The sequence below is a fragment of the Pipra filicauda genome, unplaced genomic scaffold (genome assembly GCF_003945595.2).
Source record: "Pipra filicauda isolate LSUMZ 115617 unplaced genomic scaffold, ASM394559v2 scaffold34_size3990699_pilon, whole genome shotgun sequence".
NCBI lineage: Eukaryota > Metazoa > Chordata > Aves > Passeriformes > Pipridae > Pipra > Pipra filicauda.
The window spans coordinates 814,365-831,241 of NW_024104476.1; the positions used below are offsets into that span (position 1 = coordinate 814,365).

The following is a 16,877-nucleotide window of genomic DNA, read 5'->3' on the forward strand; positions in this document are numbered from 1 at the left end:
TTAGAAGAATGTCTCTGAAGTAAAATCTACATAAAACAAGGTGTTAATTTTCTTCCGTTCTCCATTAAGAGTAGAAATCCTCAGATGAGACAGGCAAGATCCCATGGGGAGATGAAACAGACTTCTACTCAGGCCATTCTCCAACCTGGTAGAGAGATTTTGCACCCAGAAAAAGCAATTTCAGCTGTATGATACCCAAGGCAGCTTAGTTTTCTCCTAGAATCTGTGCTGCTGACCACTTGTGAAGTTTGGAGCAGACACCATCACTATTTTGGTTAGTTTTCCAGCAGAATGTGAACATATCCTTTCTTCATCCTGGAAATGGAGGATCTGTCCTTATCAACAATCTACTGCAGTATTTTCCACATAAGGATGTCACTCCACAGATGACAACACTCCACAGTACACCTCTCGACATTTTTATCTCCAGATATCGAGACTGTGACACCAGTTCAGGATACAATTGTAGAAAAGCAAGTGTAGAAGCCATAACAGACCCTCTAGGACATTCCTCCTGGGAAAGACACACCAGTAAGTCTGGCTTGTATCACTAACAAGATGGTTGAAGCTGTAACAAAGAGTAAGATCAATTTGTTCATGGATAAACAATGCATTGGATAAAACTGTCAAGGGTAATCCTGTTTTACCAGTTGAGGGAAATCCTGTTTTACCAATCCAGCCACACTTTCATGGAGATTCAGTAAGCATGAGGCTAATGGACTTGCAGAATGCATTTTAAAAAGGCTTTTCATATTGTTCCGTAACATTGCCAGAGAAACCAAGTTGCCAAGAGACACTAATCCAAGTTTATGGACCAACACTGCTGAAATTGTAGGAAATCACAAATTACAGAAGTCAGCAGTGGGGGGCCCTTGGATCCTTAAGTCATTAATTCTTAAAAATAAACAGAACATTTTTGGATGAAATAGGACAGAATGACACAGTAAGTATACCCTCTAAACTTGGGAAAGTGTATTAATACACAACTGAGAAGACATTTCCCTGCTTCCTTCCCAGGCATCAGGAGTTTTCATGACCCTTATAGCTGTGAAGAACTTGAGTTAACTGGCCACTTCTCCCTCCTTATATCTTCTCATAGTTGCTTGTTCAGATTTGGAGACTGCATTCTGTACATACCTTTCTGTTTCTCTTCAGGGAATTGCAGTTCCAGTGCTCTTCTATGTCTGGTCATAAATGGTCCCCACATTGGACTCCTTTAACTAGGCCACTGATGTCAAAACTCAAGTAGTCTGAGGTCCTTACCACTCATCAGCCAATATCCTCCTCACTGTCTCAGCTTCCTAGAGAAAAATCAATGTTATGAGAGTCACATTGATGTTTTGCCCACAAATAAGCCCTTTGAAGAGAAAAATGCTTGCTTTCTAGCTAAACTGTGCAGGTTTCTGTTCAAGATTACTCACCTCCTCCCCAGACCTGACATGATTCCTTTGCCATTTCCTCAGTAGACTGCAATAACAGCTTCTTTATTATTAAACACAAATATCTCAAAAGTCAACACAAATAACAGGTAAAGAGCATCCAGCTCAGTAGGTTTCTCTTGTCCCACAAAAGTTTCTTTCTACTTGTCATTGATCTATCTGGATTTCTCATAAGCATTTCTCTTCATGTACCAATTCCTCCTTCATTCTCTGGAGATTTGAATTCCACACTTCTCATCCCACATCTTCAGGTAAATTCGGGGGGGGAATACAATGTGCATAACACCATCTGCACGTGTAACTGTTACAAACCACTATGAAATAGTCATACTTAAGTAATCAGAATTAAAAACTTGATTGAAACTGTGCTATCACAATCAGTAACACATTTAGATGAGAATTCACATTAAGTTCAATATGAAATATGGGTATCATAACAGTCGAGCTATGTCTAGATGTCTTTCAGGTTGATAAGTATCCACTTAGTCAGAGACACAAATCCATACCCTTCATCCCTCCTAACAATGTAAGCCTAGGTTTCTTTTTGTTCAGTCTCATTATACCTATTTTTCTGTAAATAATTTTAGTCCTATAAATTCTCTGTGATTGCTATTTACACTGTGTTTCTGCACTTCAAAGTGACTGTGGAGATCCATAAGTATTGCATGACAATGATGCTCATATCAAATGAGTTCAGTTTAAAATCTGAGGGTTTTTTTTTCTTTTGCTACTTCCAGCTCTACAAAGTCAAGCCAATGCCCACACTGTAATAACCAGAGCTGGTGTTTTCCAGGTTTGCTACACAGACATCCCAACCAAGGGTCTGGAGGACGTGTTTTAGGGCCATATTTGCTCCAGTGTGCACTTACACCCAGAGTTTCTGACTCCCAAAGTCATGTCCCCAAGAACCAACAACTCTGGCATTTGGACCCACTGAATACACACAGCTCAGGTGCTTTTTTTTCTGTATCACTACTGGCAATAAAGGTGGTGTCACTTTTTTATCCATATTGTCTTCAGGTGAGGTTCCACTCTCTTCACATGATGCTAATTTCCACCCCTATAAGGACAATTTTTCTCTTGGTGCAACTTCAGGGATGAGCAAATGGCAATAGGGTTATGGAGGTGTTGTTGAATTGTTACTGCTGGCAATAAAGTGCAAAGCACAGTGTGACTGCCATATTCCAAACTGAGTTACCAGCTCTGACAGCTATGAGTACATATCTTTTTGCTGATAGAGTGATCACACTTGATTCAAAGGCTCTGGAACACTGTGGGTTTGGAATGATACGTTACAGTTTTATAACCACTAATCAGAGGAGAAACGTGATTTGCTCTAACTTCTTTTAATGCAGACATCTGGATGACACAAGCTCACTGCTCCCAGAAAATCTTACAAAAACTAAAATTCTCATCCAAAGTTTTGCAATAACCATACATACCTACAGTAATTGTTTGAGCTCCCTAAACTTTATTGTATGTGTAGTGCATCACTGTGGAAGCATAGTATACTTTACAGCCATTTGTTTCTCAGCACTGAAAATTTAAATAATGTTAACCTCCCTTTAGGTTTGATGTAAATTTAACTTGCTTATATAGCAAACTTCAATCTTTCCCTGGATTGATTCTGCATTCCTCTTCTGACTTGACCTTTCAAAATCTTCCCCATGACTACCAATCAAAACACTCTAAACATCAGAAATTCTTTCAGATCTTGCTAGAAGATTAATCATTTGGTATTCCAAAATATTCAGTTGAGAGTTTTTTAGTTAGTTAATTTCCTCAAATCTCATTCAAATACTATCTAAGTAACAAAAATTGACAGAAATTATTAGTGGCAGTATCCTGCATTTAAAGGATGTGAATACTTCCTCACCAAAGATACTCATTCCCTGAAGTGTACTTTTTGCTTCCTAAGCTGCATCCAATAAGAGACTCCTATTCCTGGAAACCAATATATGACATTTAGAATCTGATTCCCCTCAGGCAGAATCCAGAACTCTTTGCTGTGTGTCTGGACTCTGAGTATGAGACACAGAGAATCACAATACTACAAAATGAGACTCAGGGCAACAGCTGCGCTTAGCAGAAAGCTGACAGGAGAATTTATGCTCAGAGTGCAGCCACCTAGGTGTTGTTATTGAAAAAAAAAAAAAGGAAATCTCTGAGTTCATCTTTAAAAGAGTTTAAAACACCGCTGCTGTGGCTCCTTACACAGGCCAGTTTCTTTTCAGGAGTACTTTTCATGAGATCCAAAGATAATCCAAATATAAGAGCAGACAGGTTTAAAAAAGAGCTGTCAAGTTATATCCAGCAGCTCTCCCAAAGCACACTGGCAATTAGCACAGACACACTCCAAACAACCTGCCAAATTCAAGCCTTGCCATAGCTAAGGATATGGGATGAAGGTGCATGTGTATGTTTGCAGAGAGTGTTCATGCTGATCTTAAGTCCCTGTTCCTTCACCTGTTGTCTGATGGAAGGTAGAAAGGTGATTGGATAAGAAATAATCAAAAAGGGGCTCTGGGATTTGCTGTTCTAACATGACGCACCCACTCACACAGAAGCACGCAGTCCCAAGTGGTCACCATTCCCACAAGTGTAGTTCTCCTTTCCATTGCACTGGAAATCCATGTGTCTAAGGGAAGGCTCTGAATTTAAGCAGAGGGAGGCAGGTCTTTAACAGCAGGGTCATGTAGGTGCTTGTCCCCCAGACGCTGCACTTGTCCCCAGAAAGTTATTTTAGTTTTAATTCCCTTGTATATCAATGATTCATCATATAATCATTTTTATAATAATTCCTCCTGGGAAAGTACCTGCAGGGTTGTTCAAGATGAAAGACACTTAAGAAAAACCTTAATTATCATTGTGATATTGGGATTTATCATTTTGTAAAGTGTATAACTAACAGTCTTAGTAGCTTTTCCTAACTTTATGTTTGCACTCCCAGTAATTGATGTCTCTTGGGATTCTTCACCACCAGATGGGTGACCATATGGATAGGGACACTTGTTTATAAACCCTGTTATTTATGCACCTACAAGGCTACCTAGGGAAAATAAAGTTCCCCAAAATTTTATTAGGAAGAGAGACATAGAAGTACTGTTATCCCATAGTGGTAGAAATTATCTTTTTCTTGTCCCTTTTCAATAAAAGTTAGAGAAAAAGCTCAGGTTTTGGTTGGTTTTGTTGTTTTTTGTTGGTTTTTTTTAATAGCTTCTTAAAGAAAGTGAAGATTTAAATCAGTAGTAAGATAAAGTTATCTGTGCAACTGGATCACTTTTTCTTTTTCAAAGAAAGAGCAGAGAATGGTAAAAGGGAAAAAAAATGTGCCTTGAAAGAGGACTGACTCTAATAAAGAATAGTGTGTTTGACTATTGGAGAGTGCACCAAAAATACCAGCTGGAAAATCAGCAAAGGAAACCTGCATTTTAAATCCCAAGAAGGACAAGGAGTCCTGATTTTGATCTATAACATTTGCAAATGTTTAGAAAAAGTCTAGTAGCTCAAAGTTAACAGCTATCTGCATTCACACCAGTGTAATTGAGATCAGACCTTGTCCTGGAAACTGTAGTAAAACTAATAATGTTAGAATAACTCTTTAGGCTAAGGATAATTTACATTACTTAATTTGCCATTTAGCTAAAGCCATTTAATCCTCCAGAAAAAAATTAATTTGCTGTTAAAAGACCTTTTATATCCCATTGACTTTAGTGGACATTGGATAAACCTTTATGAATTCACAGCAATTTTCAAAAGGGGAATGAAGATAAATAGTAGCCAGGTCCAACACTGGTGAATTGAGGCAGTACAAGTACTGAAACAGGCTACCCAGGGCAGTGCTGAGGTCACCATCCCTGGAGGTATTTAACAGATATGTAGACGTGGCACCTGGGGACATGTTTTAGTGGTGGACTTGGCAGGGCCGGGTTAATGGCTGGAATTGATGATTTTTAGGGTCTTTTCCAACCTACATGATTCTAAGTGAGGAATTATACCAAATAATTTTTATATAATTCCTGTAAGTCAACAAAATAGTTTTTTCTAACATGAAGTTAATAATTTCATTACTAACACATACAACAAATGCCATTTCATGAGACCTTACACAGAAAAGAAATGCAACTGCTTTGCACCGCTGTGTGTGACATCAAGTCTGTATGGATACACCAGACGAGTAAACATTGCAAAACCATCAACCCAAGTAACAAAAGATCTGCTCATATTTTTTCTGTAAGCATTGAACATAGTCTGATGCCACTGTTGGACAGAAGGACTGAAACATGGCAAAGTTGTATAAGCAATGAAAGACGGAGTTATCCCTACCTATTCCTAGGAGGACTGCTGTGTTCATCCCTAGGCATCATTGTCCAACCACAAAGGCCTCAACTAGTTTCTCTTAGCCCCTTATCTTCCAGGCTGAGAATTCCACTGGGCCCTTCTAGGACACTGTCTTCCCAGTTCATGGACAAAAGGAAGAAAGACAGAGTATCTGTGTCGCATTGGGACATGAAGTCAAATGCAAGCACGGTCTGAAAGTGAATACAGAAGCTGGGAAACACAACTCAGATTGTCAAGGTTATTGTTTTGTTTTGGGTTTTGCTTTTTGTTTTCAGATATAGCTCAAGAAACTGCTTGATTTTTGTTTAGCCTCTACAGCCACTTAAAAGAGAGGTTACAGCAAAGCTGAACTTACATTTTCAGATTGTTGGTTTCAGCAACACAGCACTGCAGGGAGTTTTCATGAAGCAGCTCACCTTCAAAGCCCAGTGTGCAGGAATGCCTTATTTCCCTTTGAAGCTCTGGAAGGAAAAAAAAACTAGATGGTGTGAAACAGGGGAATTATTCCCTGTTCTGTGACTCTCCACTTAATTTGTCTGAAATTCTGCCTTATTTTGATATCAGCCGAGTTAACTCAGCTGTGAGGTTAAATTTAGGTAGGAGGTTTGCATTGGCACTTCTTCCCTATAATCCCCCAGCAGTGCTCACAGCAAACGCAGCAGCAGGCTGGGTACCCAAGTACTGATTTCTCATAACTACCTAAAGGATCCACACTTCCAATGACAGAGAGCACAGAAAGTGTTTTCTAAGGTCAAAGGTTTCTTCCTGTTTACCTAATAGCCACATTAATGTGCCTTTTATGTAGAATTTACTGCTATGTCTATACAGTACTTTAAACAGTGCCAGGAAACATTCCCACACAGGGATATTCAATTCTCTGTATGCACTGTTAAATCATTCAGATGGTCCCTGGTGCTGTTTTGGTCCATGCTAACCAGTGGTCCCCTAGACATTTTGGGGAGTCAGCACAGGGTAGGGATCACTCCTAAGAGAAATTTTGGATGTCGCCACCCTGGTCTGGAAGCCACGGTTTCAGGAGTGTGTACACCAGCCAATAGTTTCAGGGCAGATGATGGTCTTGGTTACTCTTGACTTGTTAGTACAGTAGTAGTTTGTGATTTTCTCGTATGAAAACGTACATGTCAAGAAAGAGATGCTTAGGAAAGGGTGAAATTTATAGCCATCATAGACCATAAAAATTGCATTCCTGTTGTAGTAGGCAGCAGTGCATGTTATTAAGGCAGTTTATGAAAATAATGGATATAGAAGATGGAGAAAATCCCAGACAAGACAGATCCAAGAGGTAAAATATACTGTGAGGGTAATTGAGCACTGGCACAGGTTGCTCAGTGAGGTTGTGCAGTCTCCATCCTTGGAGATATTCAAAATCAATCTGGGCGAAGTCCTTGGGCAACCGACTCGAGGTGGCCTGCTTGACCTCCAGAGGTCCCCTCCAGCCTCAATCATTCAGTGATTCTGATGAAGAAAAAATAAGTTTAATTTCCTCTAAGAGTGTCAAAAGCTACAAAGAAGATGAAGGAAAATGTCCTGGACTGTTTGGAACAGGATTGATTGTCTTACTGTGACTGCATAAGGCTTAGGCAGCAGAGAGTTTGACCCATGGAAATACTTTGCTCCTGTATATGCTCCTATACTGTAGTTTGCAGGAAAGTGGGAAAGAGACTGGTGAACAGGTGAGCTAAGAGAGTGGAACAAAGACTTAAAAACATCTTTGCCACTTTTTCCTTGTACTGATAGAACATCAAACCCTAGTATTGACTAACTCAGCTGGAATGTGACTTTTTCCGTTGAAGGCAGAATGTGTTACATTACAAAAGGTAATGAATTGTCCAGCTTCTGCATGGAATAGGAAAAGCATAGGGAGTAAAAAACGCCAAAACTTCTTTGTCATGAATTGACAAGCATGTTATTAAAGCTATTTATTCTCCAAATACGCCTCCAGAAGTAAGCTGTCATCCTGTCATCTGAAAGGACTGCAGAGGCCAAGAAGTAGGGTGGACACCTGACCACTAGAAACAGGGCTGAGATCACTGCACTCACTTTCAAACACAGGGCACAGGATAAAAGGGCTCATATCCCATAATTCATGAGGCTTATAAAGTCAGAAATATGGCACATCTGTGGTCCTATTTACTGAGTATACTTGAGTGTTTAAGTACCAATAAATCAACTTCGAGGTAAAATCTGCAAGGGAAACATTTCAGGTTTGTCCTTAATATTTCAGAGCTTGAAGAGGGTTATTGGCCCCTTACCTCTCACTTCTCAGAGGGATGAGAGTTTGAAAGACATGTCTAAATCCCCTCCTTCTCATAGCAACTGTACCACATTATTGTCTCTAAATAACCTGCATTTTGGACCAGGTGCATCAAATGCTTTTTGATAACTAAGTAGAAAGATTTTGACCTTGGACAATGGAGCAAATGAAGGTGCCAGGGAGAGCAACAGCTTGTTAAATGACAAGTGTCAGAGGAATTCAAGCCAGGTCAGGGTGGAGAGGGGGAAAGGTGTTGCCAAGTGAAACAGAAGTGGAAGGAGTAAATGGTGCTCAGCTCAGCCAGTACCTACCACTGAAGCACCTCAGGTAAAGCAGGTTTCTCCTCCTGGCTTTGAACTCACTGTGCACACCCAGAATTGCCCTGGTTAATCACACAGGTTCCTAATGCTTGCTTTCCACCTGGGCCATGACAGGGTAAAAAGAGTAAATAAAGTAGGTCCACAGTGCCTTGATGAGCCCATCTGGTCTGTTCAGAGTCACATGAATCAGCATACCAACCACTGTCTGGAAGCTGCAGATTATGTTTATGTTTTCAGAGATATCTGATGGTACTACCAACATCTTTATACAGTGTATCACTTGATAGATTCCTCTTAGGCAGCAGACTGCACTAGCTGGGTTAGAGGATTTCTGTCCCTATTGATGGCAGGGATGGTGCTTGAACAGAGAAGAGCAGCTTCTTTGAAACCATCATGGCTGAGAAAGACCTTGAAGCAGGGTCTCATTTTGTGGGTAAGAGCTTCTAACCATTTCTCTTGAAGGCAAAGCAGTGACACTGCCACTGCTTTTCCTGCCTCTTTAAAAAGACAAGAGTGAATCATCATCACATGAGCTCTTTGAGAGAATGATTGTGGGGGCTTTCCCTAAAGAGAGGACTTTGGGCTCTAGCTTCCAAACAGCTAGTTGAAACCCTCTGAAAGACCTTTGTTGAGACTTCTTATCTCTGGAAGATAGCCTAAGTTGAAAATGCCTAGCAGATTCAACAGACTGCACAGACAGAGGCCAATCTGAGCTCTGAAATGATCGAGCTACTAAGAGCTCATGGCCATTAGGAGTGACCTACCTATGGCTATTTGCTCTCATTGCATCTTACATCCATGGAAGACCTTGCACCTCACGAATTCAGGAGAAAACTGTTCAGTTGTCCTTCTTAGAGCAGTTTTCTTTTAGCATAAGAGAGGGAACAAAGACAGAGGAGGAGGAGGAGGAAGAAAAGTGTACCTCTGGCCCAGTTTAGCTTTTTCATGAAACCTCATCCTCTGAGTGCACAATCTTAACTTTCTTTCTCTGCCTAAACCTTCCTTTGCATCACAAGGAGAGTCAAACCTCTGAGATCTGGATGCAACCCCAGGCACCAGAAAACTCCACTTGTAAGTACTTAAGTTGTACACTGAATTAATTCAGTAAGAGTCAAAAGGCTACTGTGCAAAAAGTCTCAATGCCAAATAACCACAGGTCAAGCCACAGCGAACAGATCTGAGCTCTGCTGCACTTTCCTAATGACCCTCTGGCTGAGTTAAATTTTCTTCTTCATTGCTCAGAGATGGTGAGTAACACAGAGAAAGTGATATAACTTGGCATGTGGAAAACACTTTGGGAATGCCCCAAGAAATGGGTATTTTGTTGCATAAGTGAAAATTGTTTGCATCATCATTTTAAAAATAGGCCTTTGTGGAAATCTGCAAAAACCAAATTGGTGACTGACCTCATGAAAACAGATGTTACAAAAAGATAATTTAACACTTTAGTAACTTATTTATAATTTTTTGTCCTGTTATTAATAATGTTTTGACCATTATTAATTCAGCATCTTACCTTTTTTGTGCCATTGGGATTAAGTCAGACTGGAATTCCATTTTCAAAAAATATGGTAGTTGTTGGTCTCAGGCAATTCCTAATGGAAAAGAGGTGATTGTGCCCTCACAAGTTCCCAAACTAATGGAATGATTGGAGAGCTGAATGGGAAAAAGAAGTAGTAAGTGAAAATGGAAGAGAGGATTTTGAAAACATATTATTTCAGCATTAGTCATAAATATGCATAATTTAGAGCTAATCAATAGCGGTAATTACAATCCCTTACTGATCTATCCATTATCAGATAGCAATATTATATAAATATCCATGTTAATGGAATGGATTACCATTATTATTCACAGCTATAATAGTTTCTATAGTGACACAGTGGTCATAATCCTTTTCATCCATGTGTGGCATATTAAAATTTTAGTTTTGGTACAACGAGATCCATCCATCTTAACATAATTCAGATCCTGCTGAATTTTCTGATTGCTTACTCCTAAAGAATTATTGCTGCTAAACTGCCATTTTCTCTCCTCTAGTCACAATCTGCATTCAGAATAGCAGGACAGGCACTGGGAGGTGCCAAGCATTTATAATTTGCCTTCAGTGAAAGTTACAGATGCTTGATACTTTTCAGGTCATGAACCACCGTCTGTTTCTTCAGCTCCTGAAACACTGATGCTGTCCATTGTAATTTGAGTTCACTTTTAAATCATGGACTTGATTGTCAATTGCTGGAGTTAATGGCTGTCTTGCCATTCATCCCACATGGGCAAGAGAGAGCTACATGCAAAGAATAACAGAGACTTATTTCTCATGATTGCATAGAATATTCTGTGAGGGAACTAAGCTGAGTTTATAGAACAGATTTTATGCACAAGTCATAAAGTAATATGCAAATAGCATGGGGTTACTCTTCATGTCCAGCTCCCAGTGCCTCAGAGAAACTCTTATGGTAAGATTTGTTAGATTTTGCTCCAAGTTCAAGGCTCCAGGTAATCAATAAAGTATTTTTATCAATAAAAAAGAAGAAAACAATTCTGTAAATAATTGTCACAGCACCAAGCCTGAGAGAGTTCAAGAAGCATTTGGAGGATACTCTCAGGCACATGATGTGACACTTGAGGATGATCCTGTGCAGGTCCAGGAGTTTAACTCAATGATCCTTGTGAATCATATTCTGTGATTCTGTGATTTAGTTTAATCATTCAGTAAATCTGGACATAAAAAATATCAAATTTTGCATTTATAATTGATACTTAAGTGATAAAGCTTCAGTAAGAACTGGCATACAAATCAGAGTAAAATCTGAAAAGAGATAAATACATAAAGAAATTATTCCAATGTTCACATATAGCAATGTGTTTCTGTGCCTAGAGATTACATGTGTTTTGGAGAGGGTAGCATGAATTTCATATATTCGCCTCTGGGGTCTATAGTATTTCTGAGAAGTATTTTCTAGGCATAAATGCAGAGTTGCACTGATGTTTCAGCAAGTGTAAGACCTGCTGCACCAATGTTTTCCAGCTGATCTATGTTTGCACAATAATTCTGAAATTTCCCAAATGGGCTAACCATCCAAAGAGTGGAGGCTGTGAGTCCTCTTCCGACTGAAGGGCTCTGAAGGCATTGCAGTTGCATAGAATTGCACAAAATCTTCTAACTCCACTTAAACTGAAGTTGCAGGCAGAAAAAAGATGTAACTGAGAAAACATTGACATATGGCAGCCATAAACCACTGGGCTCTGCAAAGCAGAGATACAAAGCAGAAGAAAGCTAAATTAAATGTCTTGCAAGATGTTACAAATGAAAAATAGTTCCATTAAAAGTTGAACATTAAAGAAATCTCAGCACTGGGGTGACAATGACAGTGTACCACTGTCAAGACCACTACAAGTTCACAGCTCTCTATTTATTGCATTTTTGGAAGGATTTTGATCTTGAGAGATCTTCATCACTTATAAATGAACCAGTCATTAGTAGTCTTTTATGTATCTCCAGAGAGCTATCACAGCTCTCATTAACTGCTATATCTAAACAACTGAAATCTCCTGTTGCAGTGGCATGTGTTTTCAAGTTTGAATCCTTACCCATGTCCTATCTCACAGAAGCAGAAAAAATTAGGGTAAACCAAAAATCTTTCAGCACTGCCTCAGTTAGTATACAAGATATATTGAACTTAAGCATTCAGTTTCAAAGATGTCTTCAAGAAAATAAGGCAAAAGTAAAGGACTGCCAGAAAATTTTTCTTATGAACTGACAGAACAAGAGTTTTTCTACCAATTGCTAGTGAGCTAATTTATATCAGTCATTTGCTAGCTATGAATGTGATCATTTAGGTCAGAAAAGAAACCAGTAATAAGAAGGTTTTTATGCAAAATCAGGTTGGACAACCATGGAATGCTATCAAGAAAAGCAGCTGTGTTGCTTGTTCACTTTTTGCCATGGCTTTCCAGAGGAAAAAAGAGAAAAAAATCCAGAAATTAGTTGTCACCTAATTCCCAGCTTCCACACTGCCCTTTGTACGGTTCTTTGTCTAAGAATGTGTAAAAACACTTCAGGTACTTAAATGAAATTATTTTGCTTCTCTCAGTCTTACAATTACCTTTTATTTTAGTTAGAAATTTAAAACATATCCATACTGAATTAGAGAGCAGGTCCAGCTTGCTGAGTCCTGTCTGCAATAGAGGCCAATAGCTGCTGTTTACAGAAAGGTATAAAATCAGACTAGGGATCCAACAGTGTTTTCCCTCATCCACCTTCCCAGTTTCCAGAAAAAATGTCATGGGTTGCTTTGTACTCATCTTTTCACCCAGTTTCTTCCCTTCCTGCTAACTTGAAGGATTTTATGAAGCACTAAAACTACACAATCACTGTCCTCTTTTATGGGCACAGACAACATTTCCCCCCAACCCCCCTCTTTTATTACATTTATAGCCTTTGCCTGCCAAGATACTTTTATGGCGGTGGGAATGATTCTCTCACTCTTGATAAAGTCTGGAGAATCCCTTGGTGCTCCATATAACTTGTCACAATACTCCCAACAACAGCTTGTCGTGTGCTCCTGAGCAAGTGACGCTTGTGCCAACTCCCCTGATGGGCTCCCTGATACTGGTAGAGAATATTCTCCTTTACAGCCCCTCCCACACAGGGCTGTGCACCAGTTCTTTCCAACTGCTGCTCTTAGGTTTCTTCACTTGTCTTAACTCTCAGGATTTTGCCTTTGGAGACAATGAAAATTTATACCTTTGCTTTGCACAGTAACTACACAAACAACTTAAAGAAAAGTATTTCATTTGCTGCCTCACATTTCTGTTGAGAATGTTTTGTGTGTTCTTGTGCCGGGTATATCCCCAGCACCTTTTTTTTTAATGTAACTAGAAACAAGGCATGTTTACCTCAAAATACCTTGTACAGAGCAGCCTGCATTGTTACAAACTCTTGGTTTTCCATTCAGCTTAGCCTTGTTGCCAGGTTCATCTGCATTTCCAGCTCACAGAAGATTACGAGCCTACCTTCTGTACTGAAATGTGTGACTTAAAGGCAATAAAAGACCAAGCAACAGTATAAAATTGGTTCTTAAGAGATCTAAACGGGAAAGAATTATTGAAGATACTGTTAGGGTCCCTTGCTGAATCATCAAACTATTTTGCAGTGGTAATTGAGACAGCATATAAATACTGCATAGATATCTCTTCAGGCCCTCTTCAAAGAGCAATTGTATTCCATTAAAGTGCTTTTCTTGTACAGGTTAATCTCTCAGAATAAAAGTGGAAAATACAGCAACAAAACAAGATGATATTTTCACTACTCAATAAACTTCTCTTCCCTTTTCTGTAAATAAATAATTCCCAGAGGCACCCTCTCCAGGGCTTCCGAAAACTCAAAAGGGCAAGGGAAGGAATTAAAAAATATCACAGCCTGCTCCTACACATTCACAGTGTTTATTAAAACAAACAAACAAACCAGCATGTCAAAGTCTGTCCTGCTTTATACTGCATTTACATGGTATGCAAGTTAAATCAGATTTGGACCCAGTCTGCCTGTAGAAGCACAGGTCTTGTGCCCCAGGTATTGACATGAAGGTGAGAACAACCTCCCCATTGATATGAAGTAGGGAAGCTGGGTTTCTTTTGAAAACCAGAATGGCAAATCAGGCTTGATGATCAAGACAAATCCTAAGTGTGAAGAAGGAGAAAAACATTATCACCTCTCGTAATTTCTTGTGTATCCCTCACTTTCTTTTTTTCTTGTCCCGTAATTTTTTTTCAGCACCAGAACTATATCTACAGCAGCTGAACAGCACCTGATTTATTTTGGATACTAAGACAGTGTAACTACCAGTGACAAAAATACATTCTCATTGCAGCTGCACACATAGAAAAGTATTTCAACACTCAGAGTTGGATTGATTTCACATTATATGTTAAGAAATAAAAACTTCTCTCTGAAGGAAAGTGAAATCCTGCAGTATAATGGCTGGATTCCAGTACCAGGGTACTTGGATAAATTGATTTTATTTATAATTTATCTAATTATACTATCTGTCATTCTGTTTTGACACCTTTGTCTTTCTCTTCCTCTTCTAAACTGGTGTATGATGGTATTGCATATATTGCCAAACAATATGTAGTTTCTTGCCCAAAAATTTCTTCATAGGCCTTGCATTTCCTCTCAAAAAGAGTGTTCAAAGGAGTTCATAAAATGCTTTGGGATCTTTGAGGGATGAGAGAAACTATATAAATCTTAGTTATTACTATTAAAAGAGCATTGAGTGAGTTGTCTAGAGGCAACTCCAATATGTGATTTGGATCTTTATTGATAAATCATAGAAACCTGCATTACTGATCTTCTTTACTGTATGTGAAACAACTGTTGGATGACACCTTGTATTTCACCAGTTGCCTTCCTGCAATTTCTCAAAGAAAGTAACACAATATATGGTCCACCTGCTGTGAGAACATCTGAAATACCACAGACAGTAAAAAGCCTTTGAGTAAAGTTCTTCCAGAGAATCTTTTGTCAATATGCTTTATAGCATATACATATACCTTACGTATATACTCCCTTACATATATATTCCCTATAACATATACTTAACATATCCCTTACTCAGTTTTCAGACAGTATCTCTAGCTTTCCATGGAAAAGAACTATGCTTGTATCACTATTCATTTTTATTAAGTGCATGAGAATTTGATGAGAATATTATTTTTAAATATTCTTTTTCCTTTTGTTTAGGCTTTTGGGTACTTTTTTAAATTTTTGTTTAGGTCTCCACAAAAGATCAAACAGCCCATTGTTAGCTCATAGCTATCCAGAAAAAATTTATCTCCTGCAAGAGTCCTAACAAAGGTCTAATCTTGTATCCTTCACCTATGTGAATAAATTGTCAGATGTTAGTGGAACTAATTACAAGAGCATTGCTTTCTGCTTTCATCAGGACTTCAAGGCCTGATTGAAGCATGGTCGATATACATCACTGTCTTCCAATAACATTTTTATTCCAGGTGTTGATTTAAAAAGTAGTGTCCTCTTTGAAGAGTGTGAAAGAACTTTATAAGAATTAATTCCTGTTGTGACCTGGAAGAGGGCTACAGCCATCCTACAGGCAGGTCAGTTGAGTTGCAGCAAGGCTTGGTGGTTCATCTGATACATCCTCATCATTCACATTTTCCATAACCCACATAATTTTCATCATTAAATTCTGCTCGATTCCCTACAAGCACTCTGTGCCTTTGATTTACACTCAATTCCTTTAGACCCACAAAGCAGACACTAATTGTACTGTATGTACACAGTGGAATGGGACCTTAAGGGATAGGTTTTTAGTAACTCTGATGACACCTTTCTAGTTAGTGCAGTGTAGCAGGATCCTATTTAAGATTGCTTTGTTTAATTATTTAAGAGCCATTATGGTAACTGGATATACTCTAAGTGTAATTTATTAACTCATACACTTGAATTATCCAAGTCTCTACATCCACTTCACAGAATTACAGAGGAACTAGAATAAGATAATGGTATTGAAATGCTATGGAATATTCCCTCTGCTGAGAAGTAGAGAAGCTCTCTTATCTCTCATACCAAAGGGGTTCATAAGCTTTTTCAAACTATGCACTACAAGAATAATTTTATACCAGCAGCAGATGTTTATACAGACAGTATTAAGAAAATGTGTGAATTTTTTATACAAGTACATGTCTCCGTATGTGTAAGTAAATACCTACACATATAATGCATACATAGATAAGTCTTCAATGTAGTATTGAATTCGCTTCCCTCTTTTTGTGTAAGAAGTGATACTGCATCTGTTTTCCCTCTCTCTTTGCTCTTCTGAAGATGCTTCTTTACGCTCTGATCCCTGCCTTTTTCTGTTGCTGTGTTTTCTTGTTGTCTCTAAGCTGGATTGCCTTGTTAAATGTTTTCTTTCTCACTGCAGGTACTGCCCATTCCCCTGGATCCCTCTCCATCATTATCCTCTGTACACAATGCCTGTCTGCCTCATGCCTGTCTGCACCGGACATTTTTTCCTCCAGAAAATGACAGCTCTGGGATCAGCACCTTGAGAGTGTTCCGATATAGTGTCTGCTCTTGCCATCAGCAGTTGGATTCTCTTCTTGCCATGTGGGCACTTTTGCACAGAGCTGTCATTTGCAAAAAGAATACAGGCACATGGAGCAGCAGATAAAGAAAATAACATCCAGACTAAATCATGTGAGCAAACAGCCCCCTGAAAGCCATAGCAAGCACTCACACACCATCTCAGTGTCATAAATTAATTTGGAACTGTTTAGAAAGAAAAACTTTCAGCACTCAAGATTCTTACTTACAGCAGTCTCTTCAACAGAATATTGCTTCAGTTACAGCATGTATCTTTCTTAACCCAAGACGCTTCCCATAGTACTGCTGTGCTCCAGACAACATGTCATAAACACCAGGAACGTGCAGCAGAACCATTATCAGCCCTGGATTCTGGGCTGCAGCATCCCTGCTGTTCA

At 39.0% G+C, this 16,877-nt stretch overlaps 1 long non-coding RNA gene across 1 annotated transcript; it reads right to left on the reverse strand.

Moving 5' to 3' along the window:
* Window positions 1–445: 445 nt before the first annotated feature.
* Window positions 446–16,734, reverse strand: LOC113982810. The gene is made up of 5 exons (XR_005564702.1): window positions 16,710–16,734; window positions 9,892–10,031; window positions 6,136–6,241; window positions 1,138–1,301; window positions 446–514 (listed from the first exon to the last, which is right to left on the reverse strand). It is a non-coding gene; the product is annotated as an uncharacterized LOC113982810 (long non-coding RNA).
* Between the last annotated feature and the right edge of the window lie 143 nt (window positions 16,735–16,877).